The sequence below is a fragment of the Pipistrellus kuhlii genome, unplaced genomic scaffold, assembly GCF_014108245.1.
Source record: "Pipistrellus kuhlii isolate mPipKuh1 unplaced genomic scaffold, mPipKuh1.p scaffold_m20_p_14, whole genome shotgun sequence".
Lineage (NCBI taxonomy): Eukaryota > Metazoa > Chordata > Mammalia > Chiroptera > Vespertilionidae > Pipistrellus > Pipistrellus kuhlii.
Window position 1 is genome coordinate 33186908 of NW_023425449.1, and position 17442 is coordinate 33204349.

General features: G+C 44.5%; 1 protein-coding gene across 9 annotated transcripts in view; it reads right to left on the minus strand.

Moving 5' to 3' along the window:
• Positions 1–9749, minus strand: part of NCOA2 (nuclear receptor coactivator 2) — a 258144-nt gene extending 248395 nt beyond the window's left edge. For 2 of the 9 annotated variants that reach the window (XM_036437115.2, XM_045581479.1), the window contains exon 1: positions 9511–9748. The gene's annotated coding sequence lies outside the window, so the exon portion shown is untranslated. Of the gene's footprint in view, positions 1–9135; positions 9259–9510 lie in introns of those variants that run through there. The other 7 variants (XM_045581478.1, XM_036437110.2, XM_036437111.2 and 4 more) reach the window with 5 other exon arrangements.
• Positions 9750–17442: the final 7693 nt, after the last annotated feature.

Below are 17442 nucleotides of genomic sequence, written 5' to 3' on the forward strand. Positions count from 1 at the left end.
TGTTTTCCTTATGAACAACCGCAAACTTACTCTTCCCCCTGCATATATACAAGCATTTTTTTTTTTAATGTATTTTTAGCCGAAACCGGTTTGGCTCAGTGGTAGAGCGTTGGTCTGTGGACTGAGCGGTCCAGGGTTCGATTCCGGTCAGGGGCATGTACCTTGGTTGCGGGCACATCCCCGGTAGGGGGCGTGCAAGAGGCAGCTGATTGATGATTCTCTTTCATCGATGTTTCTAACTCTCTGTCCCTCTCTCTTCCTCTGTAAAAAATCAATAAAATATATTTTTTTAAATGTATTTTTAAAAATTTGTTATCCACGTAACTAAATTTCCCACTTAGTTTGACTCAAGTAAAGATAGTGTCCTTCTAAGATATGCAATTTTTAAATTTACAGACAATTACAAAAAGCTTTTCATCATTAAACATTAACAGAATTAAAAATCTTATGGTAAGTTAATGTGAAATATTCTTACAAACGCCACTGTGACACTCAAGACAGGAAGTCATTTCACGTTTGACTCGGGAGCTGATTTTAATAAGCAGGAGTCAGTCATCGCTAAAGAAGACCATCCTCACTTGAGGGCAGAGGTCAGTCAGCAACAACGGGAACTTCCAGAACTCATGCACTCTCTGCAAGCTAAGCCTTGGAGATGTGGGATCGCATTTCATATAACACACTAAATGGATAAAAGAAAATACCATGCATTACACTTCCATCTGTGACAACAGGTCTTCGGCCTCAGCAGCTGGAACACCAGAAGCAGTGCATGCCGATCTGCACACGTGCCAAGGTGGACAAGTTCCCTGCAAGCTCTCCTCACTCCCTGCAAACTGAGCAGACAGGAGAATTCCACAAATAGCAGAGCCTCAGTCAGATGACTGAATATATTATCAGCCTCCTTTTGGGACTACAATATCTCAACACCGCGTCACCCGTGCTTCATGGATTGCAAAATATCTGCAAAACATGCATCAAACAATCATCACCTAATAGTTAAATATACTAAAATTAAATATATTTTAAAGAAATAAGAAGCCAACTATCTCTGTCGTTGTTTCATTCTTTCTAAGCCTGTATCCCCCAGAGTGCTCGCTAATCTATTTTCTACCTATCTCCTATAATCAAGCGTTCTCGAGCTGATTTTCTGATCTTTTTATTATGCAAAACAATAGGCAACCTGAATAGGATTTTTCAAAATACATTTCTACTCACTTTCCTTTTCCTAGTGGTGAATTACTGTGTTATCTCAACAAAGCACTGGATAAAACACATCCACACTTACCCTGGAAAAAAAAGTACAGCCTACCAGCTAACAAGAATGTAAGTTAAGGGGGCAGGGCTAAGGGGCAATGCGTGCCTGGGTTCAAATTCCTCTCCGGTAGTCTGGCCAGATGACCTTTGGAAAATTATCTGACAGCCCTACACCTCCACTTCTTGAACTGTAAGAGAGAAATTATATTGTTATATCACTGTGTTACAGTGAGAAATATATAAGACTCTACACTCAGGGCATCTTAACCCTTCATCAGCACTCAAAAAATGCTACCTGTTTTTACTTCATTATGGTTCTTATTCTGTAAAAATTAAAAGAAAGAAAAGAACCTTGTAATTTAAGAATTGTTCAACTCTGGGTTGATGACTAAAAAATCTAGGGGACTATTTGTAGGTCTTAGAAAACATCTGTCCAGGTTGAGAGATACCTGTTGACAAAATTTGCAGGGTTGGAACTGAGCAAATCTATCAATATTCATCCTTTTTATGGATCAAACAACAGGACTGAGAGCCTTATAAAGGCCTGCAAACATTTGCTTATCAGATTTTTTAAAAGAAGGCATGCTCAGACTCACCATTCCCTCTGATATTTATTTCTTTTCCTACTCACTGGTCAAAGTTAACTGTCCCGCGCCCCCAAGTTTTGCCCACAGGCACAGTAACTTAACACCCTTTAAACTTCATCTTCTTCTGAAAAATGGGGGTGACCTCTATTTTATAGGTTGTGGCAAGAATAAAAGAATGGGCCGGGACCGGTTTGGCTCAATGGATAGAGCATCGGCTTGGGGACTGAAGGGTCCAGGGTTCGATTCCGGTCAAGGGCATGTACCTATGTTGCGGGCACATCCCCAGTGGGGGGTGTGCAAGAGGCAGCTGATCGATGACTCTCATCGATGTTTCTAACTCTCTCTCTCCCTTCCTCTCTGTACAAAATCAATAAAATATATTTAAAAAAAGAATAAAAGAATGGAATACATCTCAAAAGACCTATGCAGTAGTCCACCCTTACCGGAGGTGGCTACCTCCTAAGATCCCCCAGTGGATGCCTGAAGCCAAAGACAGCACCAAGCATTCACACACAAGATCTTAAAAGCCCAAAGTGAGATTTAAGTTGTTCATCAGGAACCTATGATAAAGTTTAATTTATAAATTAGTCAACTTCACGGCTATAAGAGCCATTCTTACCGTATATCTTAGCAACCTCAACATACGTGTGTGTGTGTGTGTGTGTGTGTGTGTGTGTGTAGTAGATCTTAGCAACTTAAGCATACAATTATTTTTTCTTTATTAAGTAAAAAACTTTCACCTTTTCCCTTAAACAAAGCACTTATTGGCTTCTCTTTTCATATCAGAGTTGCCAGCATCACCACTCTGCTATTTGGGGCCATTATTAAGGAAAATAGGGGTCACCTGAACACAAGTCCTGCAATATCACAGTCAATCCAACAGCCTAGATGGCTACTACGTGACTAACCAGTACGGAGGCACTGGACAAAGGAATAGGTCATGTCCTGGGTGTGACGGGGTGGGATGGCATAGAACAGTGGTTGGCAAACCGCGGCTCGCGAGCCACATGCGGCCCTTTGGCCCCTTGAGTGTGGCTCGGTGTTAGAACCTCTTCTTCAAAACAGACTTGCCCAGGCAAAAAACCGACTTCTGCGCATGGGCCACGGGGTTTCATCGCACTGTATGTGAGGGCCCGCACATAGTATTTTGTCGAAGAGCCACACTCAAGGGGGCAAAGAGCCTCATGTGGCTCTCGAGCCATGGTTTTCCGACCAATGGCATAAAATATCATGAGATTTCATCCCTCTACTCAGAAAGCAAACAATTTAAAACTTACAGTTTATGAAAGCTGCACAGGGGAGTTTTCCATCCTTTACAAACCTAAGATGGGAAGGCCTACAATATGTTAGTCTTAAAGCAGCAACAAGGCACAGATAACACACAGAAATGGGTCCCTGATGTGACCTTCAACCAACTACAGATCGCCTTCCTGACCACACATGATGTCAGAGGACATAACTATTATAATCCTATTTTTGGGGGGGAAACCCAAACCCACATCAAAGCAGAGTTTTTTGACATTATATAATTAAAATTATAAACACACACACACCAATCTTTAGCATCAAAGCAAGTTGAAAATTAAGGTGAACATGTCCCTTTCTACCTTCTCTCCAACCAAAAAAAAAAACACAAAACAAACAAAAATCGCCCACTCTAAGTTCTTCCTTTAATCACTGGACTTGAAATGGATGGTTTATACTATCTGAGGACCCTGAGAAAGAAGAAAGCTACTAAGGAGAAATTCTGGCGGCACTGGATTCAATTTAAACAAACAAACAAACAAAAAACAGAGCCTAACAGCCAGTTCTAAACAGGTGCCTCTCACACAAGCAATGTTTCAGGGAGAAACCTGCACTGAATTGCCCGCCTGCATTGTGTTGGTGCCATGAGCCAGCCCTATAACAGATTTCCTGGAATTGTATTTCAACCAATAGAACTGACGCTTTCCCTGACCTATCAGAGCTGTGCATACAAGAGGTATCCCATCAACATCTTCACTAAACAATCAGAGCAGTCCCACTCTGACCAATCAGGTCAGTGGCTTTTAGACCAATCAAACTTAAAGGTTTGGGGTCCTCATTTGTATAAGGACTGACCCATCAAGGACCAAGAGCAAGGATTTATCATTAGGTAAGTCAGTGCTCTGCCTCCCAGAGCAGACTGTAGCAGACCAGGACTGCCTCCAACTGAGCTGTTTGCACTGAATGAAGTATCCTCCTTCACCACACCTCACATTTGGGGTTCCTATTGATGTTGAATTGGCACCAACACCATCAGTTGACATATCAAAGCAAGCTGCCAATGCTGGAAGCCTCCAATACTCATCAAATAACTAAACAAATTCAAACAATGGTTAAATGAGGTAAGAACTCAAAGACAAGAGATCTAAAAGGCCCAAAGTGAGATTTACTTGGCCATCACAAATTCTTTTTTTTTAATAAATATATTTTATTGATATTTCACGGAGAGGAGGAAGGGAGAGAGATAGAGAGCTAGAAACGTCGATGAGAGAGAAACATCGATCAGCTGCCTCCTGCACACCCCCTACCGGGGATGTGCTCGCAACCAATGTACATGCCCTTGACCGGAATCGAACCTGGGGACCCTTCAGTCTGCAGACCAACGCTCTACCACTGAGCCAAACCGGCTTCGGCCATCACAAATTTTTAACAGTTCATGACAGGCTGCCTTTAAGTGACAAATTCTGCCTGAATTAAGCTACTAACTTCAATTCTCCATGTATCTGTCAATGGATACCCAAAGGGAAGACTGTCCTTTTCTTTCAGAACCTTGAACTATTGCTAGTAACCTCTACCAATAAGCAGTTCTCCTCCATAACTTATATCAAGGTTCTATGTCCCAAAGCCTCGAAAAGCAGCTAAGTACTAGTAAAATACTGTCATAGCCGAAATCAGTTTGGCTCAGCGGTAGAGCGTCGGTCTGCAGACTGAAAGGTCCCAGGTTCAATTCCGGTCAAGGGCACGTACGTTGGTTGCAGGCACATCCCCAGTAGGGGGTGTGCAAAAGGCAGTTGGTCGATGTTTCTCTCTCAACGATGTTTTTAGCTCTCTATCTCTCTTCCTTCCTCTCTGTAAAAAATCAATAAAATATATTTTAAAAAGTAAATAAATAAAATAAAATACTGTCATAGGCCCTCTGCATATTTAATTCTTCTCTAGAAATTTCTAACTACAGAACCAACTGAAAATTGTCCTAGAATCAATGTTTCCACAATTTCATTATGTCATCACAGCCACTGGAAGCCAGAAATGTGGTCAATGATGAACGTTTTATAGGGAAAACACATAAAATCTTTACCCTTAAAAGCCAAGAGTATTATGACCTACATGCAGACCACAGTTTCTTCACAAGTTTGCTTTTAAGAATTCCTCTCCTTTTCATAACCAATTTTGCCTCAGTTTTTATAAGTTTCAAAAAAATATCCTCAGAAGTCATATATTCTCACATCTACTTAGAAAATAGTATCTAGAATCCATAGAGTATGTTTTCTTTATGCTGATTGGTTTGAGGGTCTGTGACACTAAAATTATATTTTATAGCTTTTCCAGACATTACTTTCAATAGACTTTAAAGAGTAAGAGAACATAATATTCTTTCTACACTTTGCAATTCATAAACCCTCCTACGAGCCTTTAAAACAAAAAGAAAATAAACACAAACGCTAAGAACACCTTTTCTGTTTAGAAAACAAGACATAGAGGTAAAATTTGCTTGAGTAATGAAAGAATATTAAAAAAAAATAGGGTTTTGTTCTGTTTTCTCTTAAATGGCTTTCATTATTGGTATATAAATATAGTCTGATTATTTCATTAGAAGATTTGCTGTTTTATGATTTACTGCAATAAAAGAGCAACACCTTAAAAACAGTGGCTATTTCTCCCTCCTATTTTCTTAATTCAAAAGTGATAGAGCATGTAATGATGACATAATCACCAAAAACTATAAACACAAAATATTGAAAAGCTAGTAATTTCTTAAATAGCCACAAGAAAATAGCTAAACATTGTTTTTAAATATAATTTGAACCATGACATAATAATGAAAATATCAAATAAGGATACACTGTGAATTTCAGAAAATTCATCTTCTTGGAAAATTGTTCCTAATTGGTGAGCTCTTCTCTACCCTCTGCTTCAGTATCCCGACATCTAAAAGTCAAAGAACTCCTCTGGTAAGACTGAAATTCCCAGGAGGAAGGCTCAGATCCAGCCTGAGAGCACACAATGGAATCACAGCTGACGATGCACATCTTTTTCTAGATGTCTCCATATGCTTGAGAGGCTTTTTCCCCCTAGCCAGGCATTCAAGGGACTTGCTACTCTCTGCCACCAAGAATAGGAGAACGTTTTCAGATTGTTGCAGAAAATGAAGTAAAACAATGTGTTGGTCTCAAGCATACAAGAGAGAGAGAAGGGCACGCGTCAGAGTGGCCATCAGTAACTAAATTAACTAATGATGGGGGGAGGGGGTGAATGTTGTCAAATTTTGAATGTTGCTTATTTTATAATACCTCCTACTTCTGGCAGCTGTTTATTTTATCTTGGCTATTTTTACTATTCTTTCACTAAGATAACACCTCAAGGGTGACAGCAAATGCAATTAATTTTTGTCTAAATGAACACTCACAATCATACTGGATTGGAAGCTCACATTATAAATGTGAGCATGGTTATGTACAAAAGAACGCATCTGCAGGGTGTGGTAGTTCCCTAAAACTACAGTCCCCCTCTATCCTTCCTGAGTGGCCCAATATTAATAAAAGCTAAAGAAACTGGTATAGATAAGATAAATATCATGCAGATAAAATACCTCAAAAAAAAAAAACACCCCACCACCAACAAAACACAAAACCCTCACCAGATCAGTGAAAATCATTGGGAGCTTATCACAAAATGGACTCATTCTCGATTTAATATTATCCGTTCCTTGAACTCCTCAAGATTCTGCAAATTCCAGCTGGAAAAGCAGCCTCGCTGCTGTCAGTGTGCACTAACCTCACCAACAAAGAACAGGAGGACACACACACACACTCACAGCAGTGGAACAGCTGCTGTCTTTTTAAAAGACAGCTTTTCCTTCGGAGCAACCTGTGATCCTTCTAGAGATCCCCAAGACCACCACCCCCAACCCCCCATTCTTTTTTAAAAGTCAAGAGTTTGATCAAGTCCCTGGACTGAAGGCCACCAACAGCTTACAACTATCAAAATGTCTCCTCACCTTGCATAAGCCAGAAAAGTACCCACCATTTAGCAGAGTTTAAGAAAAATTAATCATTTATTTCTAAGAACCTTTTGTTGTCGTCGGCGTAATCTGGCAAACTAACAAACATTTTACTCCGAATCCTGTAGACAAATATTCGTGCATGAGCTGTGCTCCTTAAATACCAACACTTTAGGTTTCCAACATCGAGATGCTTTGGTTCCTAATTTCATGTTGTTTATCCAAAAAAAGGGGGGGTGAGACGGGGGTATTGCATACCATAAAACCACAACTTTTTTTTTTTGTATGTCCTCCCCACAGGCCGAACTTTCAAGTGCACGTTGGGAATTGGCGGTCTAATTAAAAAGGAAGCAGGGAGGCCACGTACAAACAATGATACTTTGCACCCCAATCATCAATGTGACACAAGGCGGCTGCTCCTTTCCCAAAAGTGCCCTTCCCCGTGTGCCTGTCCCCGGGGCTGCCGAGTGAAACGGGGGTCGGAGAGTCCACACACAACTCCTGTGAGCCTCGGCCCCGTGACACCGGGAGCCGGTGCCCAGGACACGATCATCACGACGACGATCTACTATGCCATTTTAGACGCGGGCCTCGGAGTTCCTGCCGCCACCTCGTGAGTGGCTTTCGGGCTCCGTCGTGCCTAAGAAGACAACGTCTCTCGCTGGTAACCAGACACACGGAAGGGTCTCGGGTCCCTCTGCGGGTCCGAGCCCCTGGAAGTGACACGACCCTCCGGCCCGCGCGGAGCCGGCGACCGGGGAGGAAGGGGGGGGGGGGGATGGACCAGAGCGGAGAGCTCTCCCGGCGGCGTCTCCATGGCTCCCCCGCCCGCGTGCGACTCCGCTCCGACTGGCCCGGCGCAAGCCCCGCCCCTGCCCTTCCTCCGGGCCCCGCGATTGGCTCGCCCGCGCCTCCGATTGGCTGCCCGCCCTGTCAGTCACCCGCGGTGAGATTCGGGTCGGTGGGAGGGGAAGGCGCCGGAGGAGGAGGAGGAGGAGGAGGAGAAGGAGGAGGTGGGGTGGGAGTGGGAGTGGGATCAGAGGACGCGGTGGCAGAGGAGGAGGAGGAGGAGGGTGCGCGCGCGAGCTCGCTCCGGTTTGGGAAAGTTTCCCCCGCCGGTGACAGGCCCGGGGGCGCCGGGCCCCGTGCAGCTCTCGACCGGCGCGAGGGGCTCGGGTCCCCGGTTGCCACCCCCCTCGGTCCCGCAGGCTCCGGAAACCACGAGGGGGAGGGGAGAGAGGGAGGGACCAGCGAACCAGGGACCGACCCACCCCCCGATCTCCGCGGGGACGCGGCCGGGACTCCCCGGAGGGGCCGGGGGCGGGGAGCGCCCGCACGAAACAGACCACCCTGGCCCCCTCCTCCCTCGGCAGCCCCAGGGGCCCCGGAGAGAAGGATCCTCATGGAGGGAGGAGGGGACCGTGGCCCGCCGGCCCGAGCCACCCCCTTCCCACTCCCCCCCGGGGCCCTGAGGGCCTGTGCCTTCAGGGGCGGGGAGCGGAGGAAGGGAAAAAAGGGGGCGCTGGCGAGCCAACCCGGAACCTCCCGGCCCGCCTCCCGCCCCCGGCCCCGGCCCCAGCGCGCCGCCGGCACACCAGCCCGCACCCAGAAAGTTAAGTCCGGGGCGAGCCCGGCTCGGCGCCGCCGCGGCCCCCGGCTCCCCGCCCCCACCCGCCGCGGCCCGGCCTGCTCGGCCCGGGCGGGGGCCCCGCCTGCCAGCTCCTTCCCGTCCGCCCGCGGCGCCCCGCGCCCCCCGCCCCCGGCGCTGACACGGCCGCCGGCCCGCCCGCCGGGCCGCGGCGCCCTCCGCCCGCATCGCACCCGCCGGCGCCCCCCGCGCCGCGCTTCACCTTCACACACACACACACACCCGGCACTTCCCCGGCCCGGCCGCCCCTCGCCGGCTCCCTCCCTCCGCTGCACCCGGCGACTCCGCGTTTCCATTAAAGAATGCACATCCAGACCCACCTTCCCGTCCCGGCTCGCTCCCCGCCGAGGGGCAGGAGCCGCGCTCCCCGCGCCCGGCCTCCCCGCCGCCCCGGCACTCACCTCCCGCCGGCGCCGCGGGGCCGCAGCCTCGCCCGCCCGCCCGCCTCGCGCTCCGGGCACCGACTCCCGGGGAGCCTCGCACGGCGCTGGAGCGCCTCCTTTCTCTCCCTCCCGGGGACTCCGCGTCTCCCCGCCGCTTCCCGCCCGCCCTCCCCGCCCCCAGGCGGCCCCAACTCCCCGGCCCCGCGGCGCCTGCGGGATGCGCCTCCTCCCGGCCCCGCGCGCCGGGCAGCGGCGCCCGCACACACAGCCCGCGCCCGCCGCGGCGCCCGGCGGCTCCGGAGGCGCTGGGGGCGCAGCCCGGCCCGGGGAGGGGACCCCCGCCGCCCGCCCCGCGCCCGCCCGCCCGCGGCCCCGGGAAGGCGCGGTGGTTACCCGCTCGGCTCGGTCACGCCGTCAGGTGCCGGCTGCCGCCGTCGGCGCTGACCTTCGCCGCCGCCGCCGGAGCCGTGGCGGAGGCTGCGGCCGCCATGTTCCCGTGTTAATAACTGCTGCCTGGTTGTTTATTTCAATGGAGATCCTCCCCCAACTCCCTCCTCCTCCTCCTCCTCTCCTCCTCCTCCGCCGCCGCCGCCGCCGCCGCGGAGACTCCGCACTCGCGGGGAGAGACAGCCCGCGCGAGCTCGGGAGGCGGGGAGGGGGCTCGGGAGCCGGGCCGGCCCGCCCTCCCTCCGCCTCCCGGGCCGCGGCGGCCCCCGGGGCAGGGCCGGGGCGGGAACTCGCCTCCCGCGCCCCCGGGGAGGGAGCCGGGGCGCAGCGAGGGCGCTGCGGACAGCAGAGCCCGGCCGCGGGGTCCGCAGCATCTCCGAGGAGGCGACCCGGGGGAGAGGGGACGGGGAGAGTGAGGGGGCGGAAAGGGACAAAATGGGTGACGGTGGTGGAGGGAGGATGACCTAGGGGTGGCTGGAAGTGGAGGGAGAGTAAACAGATGACTGCACGGGAGGGCAAAGGGCAGTGCCCAAAAAGAAAGCGAGCTGATGGGGCTGCCCAGGGGCGGCGGCGGCGGGGTCTCGAGGCTGCTGCTGCACGCGAGGAGGGAGATGCCTGCCCCCCAAGACCGAGGTCGGGGGAAGAGTTCCCCCCGTGCCAGATTCGCCCCGGGGAGCCTTCCGGGCGGGCCCCTCGGCCAGCAGCCTGCACCCCTCGGGCGCACCTCGCACGCCCCGCACCCGCCGCTGCGCCCAGGAGGCGCCCCTGGTCCATGGAGGCGCCCCGGGCTGGGCTCCGGCGAGGCTGGGCGTCTCCAGCTGCAGCCCGGTCTCCATAGGGGATGGAGGAGTCCGCCTGCCGGAGGCCAGCTCAAAGGGGTGCCACCCAGCAATTGCACAGTCAAGGCAAAATGCACACACGGTGTAAAACCTAACCTAGTTGTGCACTCTGGTCACGCAAGAGTCACAAAAGTTTATATATATATATATTGTAGTCCACTTTCTAGACATCAGAAAGTGGTGTTTGGGAGACACAGGAGGGGGCCCACCGAAACTTGAGAACTTTCATCAGTTGAGATGTCACTAGGGTCTGTTTTCTGCTTTGGAGAAGCCAGTTCTTCTGAACTCAGAATAATTCGGAGGGGGAGGGGGAGGGGGATGGGATGAGCAACATTTATTTAACAAGTTTCCTTTTAGTCTTATAGTAAGAAAGGTCGCTTGTATAGACAGTAATGTTTATTGAACACTTACTCTGTGCTAAGTGATTTGTATATGCTAGGTTTTGATCTTTGAGGCTTACAAAATATTTACCATTTTTTACCCTTCACAAAAAACAAACAAAAAAAACTTTTTTTTTTTTTAATGGGGCTTAAAGAAGTAATTTGCCTACAGTCATACAACCGGGAAGCTGGAGAGGATTTGACCCCAGTTCTGGGTTGGTTCAAAAGCCTACGCTTTTAATGGTGTCTGCAACCTCAAATTTGTGGGAATACCACCAATTTTATTTGGGGAAAGAAATAACTGTGTGTGTATGTGTGAGTGTGTTTGACTATGGATAGAGAGTGTTTAGAGAGCTACAAGTTGTTGGCACTGGGAGTTTAAGTGTGTGTGTATGTAAAGGACTACTTACGGTTTTATTTTGTCCCCGTAACCATATATAGTGCTTGAAATGTTTGCATTGATCAAGTATTGAGTACATTTTTAAAGATTGTTTTAATTACCTGGCATAAGAGAATTGTGTTCCCCTGAAGACAGAGCTCTCCAAAAAGCTGGGAGAAGACCTGGGGAATGGCGTTTTTCATGGCCATCTTCCATGAATACCAGTCCATTGTGTTCCCACAATGAGGTAGTAGTCACCTGAGTTCCCTCACATTGCTGAACTCCAGTTTTCTGTCCTCAATCTCAACTCCAAGTTGGGATACAGATTCTCCTTGCTTTCTATCCCTCCCTTTTTTTTTTTTTTCTTTTTTCTTTTTTTTCTTTTTCTTTTTTTTCCAGAAGTCCAGAATCCATCATGCCTTTGAAACAGCAGATTTCACACTTTCCAAAACCACCCATAATATCTGTGTAAAGAAATGACTCCTGGTTGCATTTTCATATTAGTCAATAAAACTTACTGCATGTTTAAGATACAGGAGTGTTTCTGCAAAAATAAAGCAAACAGAAACATCTGACAGCATAACATAATGAGTTCCATGTCCAGCTGCTACTCAGTTGCCCCGAACCTTGAGGAATCACTTAATTTCTGCTCTCGAGTACAGTCTCTGGGCTCCCTCCACACGCCGTGCCATTGTTATAACAATATTGTCTTGTACTGCGGTTGTTTATACACTTGTCTTTCCCTTTCCCTGGATTGCAAACTACTCGGGGCCCAGACCAGGTCTTGTTCTTCATACTTGCTAGAGCCCCTAACAAGATCTCACGCAATGTTTGTTGTTTCACTGAATCTGTAAAATATAAACAATCCCCACCTCACCCTCCAATGTGTTGCTCATAAAACATGTTTATAAAAAAAAAAGTCTTCAGTATTTTGAAAGAACTTAGATTTCTGGGAGACCTCAGAATAATTCTTTATAAAAACTAGCCAGAATTATTAGCGAATTATCACAGGGATCATGTGAAATTAAAAGGATGAAAAAGCAATAAATACATAGGCTTGATGCAGTCAAAGAAAAAAGAAAGTAAAGATATATAGGAAGTAGTATATTGCCAACAGAGGACAACCCAATTAGGAAAAAATGTGGGTACAGATCATAAAGGGGAAGGAAATTATTGAAATTTAGTAGAAGCAGAAACTTGACAGAACATGGAGGGGTGAGGCAAGGAGACAAACCAAAAGAAACATTAGCAGACTCATAAGTGCAACACAAAGTTGTAAAGGAAAATGATAATTTATATACTTAACAATATACCTAAGAAAAAGCAGAACAATATGAATAATATAGGACAAGAAATTCTATTTTGTCTGCCTTATCTTCCGCCATTCAATTTCAAGCTTCCCACTTCCTTCAGATATAAACTACATAAAAATTGAAAATTCAATATTTTGTATTATTGATGTATACTTCTGGAATACATCATGATATAATGAGAGAAAACACAATATGATTTAAAAAAAAACAGTGCTATGAAAGATAGGAAAATAAACACAAACTGGACTTTGCTACTTACTATGTGACCTTAGATAAATATCTCATCTGTGTAATTGTTATAGGACAAACAAAATGGGGTAAATAAATGTACTTTGTTAACTATCAAGCTCTTTATACCAATATAAAGGAATATTTTTATTAGATCTGAACATATACTGTTATCTCTGTTTTGGTGCACTCTGAACTTGCAAAAGCAAAAACCTATAGTTTACTCTATTAAAAATCATTGGAGGGACAATCAGTTAAAGCATTTATTTGACAATTTGATTATTGAATGAAACAACTATTTGGCTTTCTCCAAACCCTTCAATATTGTAGCTGCCAAAAATGTGTCCAATGTAGGCCAAAATTTTTTAAAATATATTTTATTGATTTTTTACAGAGAGGAAGGGAGAGGAATAGAGTGTTAGAAACATTGATGAGAAAGAAACATTGATCAGCTGCCTCCTGCACACCCCCTACTGGTGATGTGCCCGCAACCAAGGTACATGCCCTGGACTGGACTAGAACCTGGGACTCTTGAATCTGCAGGCCAACGCTCTGTCCACTGAGCCAAACTGGCGCATATATATATATATAATCTGGCATATATATTATTAATATCTGGCATGTATATATAAATATATAATAAAATATATATATTATTAATTTCAGAAAGCAAGGGAGAGGGAAAGAGATAGAAACAACCATGATGAGAGAAAATAATTAATTGGCTGCTTCCTGAATGCCCCCCTACTGGGGATGGAGCCCACAATCTGGGTATGTGCCCTGATTAGGAATCAAACTGTAACATCCTGGTTCATAGGTTGATGCTCAACCACTGAGCCACACAGATGGGGCTTTATATTTTTATTTTCTAATCAAAGTAGGCATAATTCCCATTTTACATATGAGAAAACTGAGCTTTAGAAAAGTTAATTTATGTAAGATCATAGAGCTGCCTTTTCCACATAGCTAACAGATTATGCTGAGTCTTTTTACCATCACTATCTCTACTGCTCTAAGCAACACATCTTCATTTTTGTTTCCCGCAGTACCTATAACAATTCCTAGAACATAATAAATGCTCAATAAATGATTGTGAAATGAATGAATACATGAAAGAGGGGCTCCCTTTAAATCATACTGCACATTCACAAGATTCATATTTCCTCTTTTATTATATTACTTTCCCACTCGAAACTGATTTCTTATTGCCTATAAGATATAATTCAAATATTTTGTTTTTGTTTTTTTTCCTTATAATTCAAATATTTTATCTTATCTTCAAGACCCTCTTCAGTATGACCCTAAATATTTTTTCTAGCTATGTCTTCTTAAGCAATAAAAGCAACTCAATCTTTAAGACACACCCACTCATTCCAGGGAGTTCTGGACTCAGAGTGACATGAGTTTTAATCTCTTACTGTGTGAATTTTAGGCAAGTTATTTAGCCTCTCTGCAAATCCTATCCAGTAATAAAGCAAGAAACTGAAAGAGAAAGGAAGTAAAACCATCTTTATTCACTGATAATGTAATTGTATACATATGAAATTCAAAAGAAATTACCAACTATTAGAATGGATGTTAAGAGCATAGGACATGCCCAACTGGCTCTGCTTAGTGGTTGAACCTCAGGAGGTCATGGTTCAATTCCTGGTCAGGGCATATGCCCAGGTTGCAGGCTTGATTCCCAGTGAGGGGCATGCAGGAGGCAGCCAATCCATGATTCTCTCATTATTGATGTTTCTATCTCTCTCCCTCTCCCTTCCTCTCTGAAATCAATAAAAATATATATATATTTAAAAAGAACCATCACATGATCTGCCAACTCTCTAAAAAAAAAAAAAAAAAAAAAAAAAAAAAAGCTGAAACCAATTTGGCTCAGTGGATAGAGTCAGCCTGCAGACTCAAGGGTCCCAGGTTCGATTCTGGTCAAGGGCATGTGCCTTGGTTGCGGGCACATCCCCAGTAGGGGATGTGCAAGAGGCAGCTGATTGATGTTTTTCTCTCATCGATGTTTCTGACTCTCTATCCCTCTCTTCCTATCTGTAAAAAAATCAATTATATATATATATATATATATATATATATATATATATATATATATATATATATATATTTAAAAGCATAGGACACAAGGTTTACCCATAAAAATTAACTGTATTTTTATGTGTTAGGAAGAAACAATTGGAATATGAAAACATTTTAAATGTCACAAAAGCAGTCCAGCCTGCGTTGCTCATTGGTTGAGTATCAACCTATGAACCAGGAGGTCATAGTTCTACAATATTCCAGGTCAGGGTACATGCCAGGATTGTGGGCTTGATCCCCAGTGTGGGTCATGCAGGAGGCAGCTGATCAGTGATTCTCTCTCATCATTGATGTTTCTATCTCTCCCTCCCTCTCCTTTTTTCTCTGAAATCAATAAAAATGTGTGTATTTGTGTGTGTGTGTGTGTGTGTGTGTGTGGTCACAAAAACATAAAAAGTCAAATAATTAGGAATATATTTAATAATAGATGTTTGAGATCTCTACATTGAAAACTAAAAGCATTGTTGATGAAATTCACAAAGACCTAATTAAAAGGAGAGGTAGGCAGACACAATACTTTTAAGATGTCAGCTCTTCCAAAATTGATGTATAAATTCATTACAATCCCAATCAAAACCCAACAGGCCTTTTTATTGAAAAGTAAAATGCTAATTCTAAAATTTATATGGAAATATATTATCTAGAACACCCAAGACAAACTTGAAGAAAAATAGATTGGATAACTTTCATTACTGATTTCAGTATTCATTGGAATATTGAGCTACAATAATTAAGACAGTGTGATATTGGTATAACAATAAATGAATAGATCAATGGGACAGAACAGAGAGTCTAGAAATAGACCCCTAAATTTACAGTCAATTTTTTACAAAGTTATCAAACAAATTTAATGGAAAAAGGAAAGTCTTGTCAATGGTGCTAAAACAAGTAGATAATCAGTATGGAGAAAAATGAATATTGACTCTCCCTTCCACACACACACCATACTTAAGAATGAATTAGAGATGGATCATAGACTTAAATGTTAAAGCTAAACTATAAACCTCCTAAAAGGAAACATGGGATAATAAATATTTTTATAACGTTGGGATAGGCAAATACTTTTTTTTTTTTTTTTTTTTCTTTCGTAATCTAGTTGTTTATTAAGAATGACAAGCACGTCTTTTCAACTCCCTGGTGCACAATCGCAAATACTTTTTAAAATATATATTTTTACTGATTTCAGAGAGAGGGGGGAGAGGGAGAGAGAGAGAAACATCAATGATGAATGAGAATCATTGATTGGCTGCCTCCTGCATGCCCCCTCCTGAGGATCAAGCCCACAACCTGGCATGTGCCTTTGACGGGAATCGACTCAGTACCCTTCAGTCTGTGGGCCCACACTCTATCCACTAAGCCAAACTAGCAATGGCAGCAAAGACTTTTTTTTTTTTTTTTAACATGAGAGACATGAAAGACACCAGAAAAGTTTTTTAAAAAATGATAAATTGGACTTCATTAAAATTATAAACTTTTTTATCAACATTAAAACTATAAACTTGCCACTAAGGTAGTGAAAAGGCAGTCCACAAATTGGTAGAACACATTTATGATATACATATCAGGCAAAGTACCTGTATCCAGAAAAAGTAATGAACATTCCAAATTAATAATAAAAAGACAACTCCATAACAAAATGGACAAAAGACTTGCAAAGGTACTTTACAAAAGCTTATGAATGACCAAGAAACATAGGAAAAGATGTTCAAAGTCATTAGTCATCAGGGAACTGATGCAAATTAAAATTACAGGAGATACTACCTGCCTTCTGGAATGGCTAAAATTATAAAGGCTGACTATACCTAATATAGGTGAGAATGCAGCATTTGGGATTTTTATTCATTGCTGGCAGGACTATACAATTGGAAATGGTGTGGTATTTTCTCATAAAATTAAGCATAAACTTACCATGACCCAACAGCTCTTTTCCAGGTATTTACCTAAGAGTATATTGATTTAGAGCAGTGTTTCCCAAACTTTTGACATATGTGTACCCCTTCTATAATTTTCATAACGCTGAGTACCCCTCGTACTCATGAGAACTTAGAATTAGGCTCAGCTAAGCATATCCCTGTGCAGTGCATATCCCCACCAAACTCCGGTGCAACGCGTACCCCCACCAAACTCTTCCCATATCCCTGGGGGTATGTGTACCACACTTTGGGAAACACTGATCTAGATGATGGTTACACTTTCATCAAAATTTATTGAATGATGCCGAAACCGGTTTGGCTCAGTGGTAGAGCGTTGGTCTGCGGACTAAAAGGTCCCAGGTTGCGGGCACATCCCCAGTAGGGGGTGTGCAAGAGGCAGCTGGTCGATGTTTCTCTCTCATCAACGTTTCTAGCTCTCTATCCCTCTCTCTTCCTCTCTGTAAAAAAATCAATAAAATATATTAAAAAAATAAATAAATAAATAGACATTACTTACAAAAAAATTATTGAATGATACACTTAGAATTTGTTTATTTTTGCTATCTGTAAATTATGCCTGAAGAACATAATAATAGCATTTTTAAAATCTAATAGAAGGTCCCTAGTATGATGTTGTGAATATTCCAAAACCCTGTAAACAACATCATACTTAACGGTGAAACGTTAATATACAAGATCCATTTGTGTTTCTATATATTATATGTAAGAAACAATTAGAAA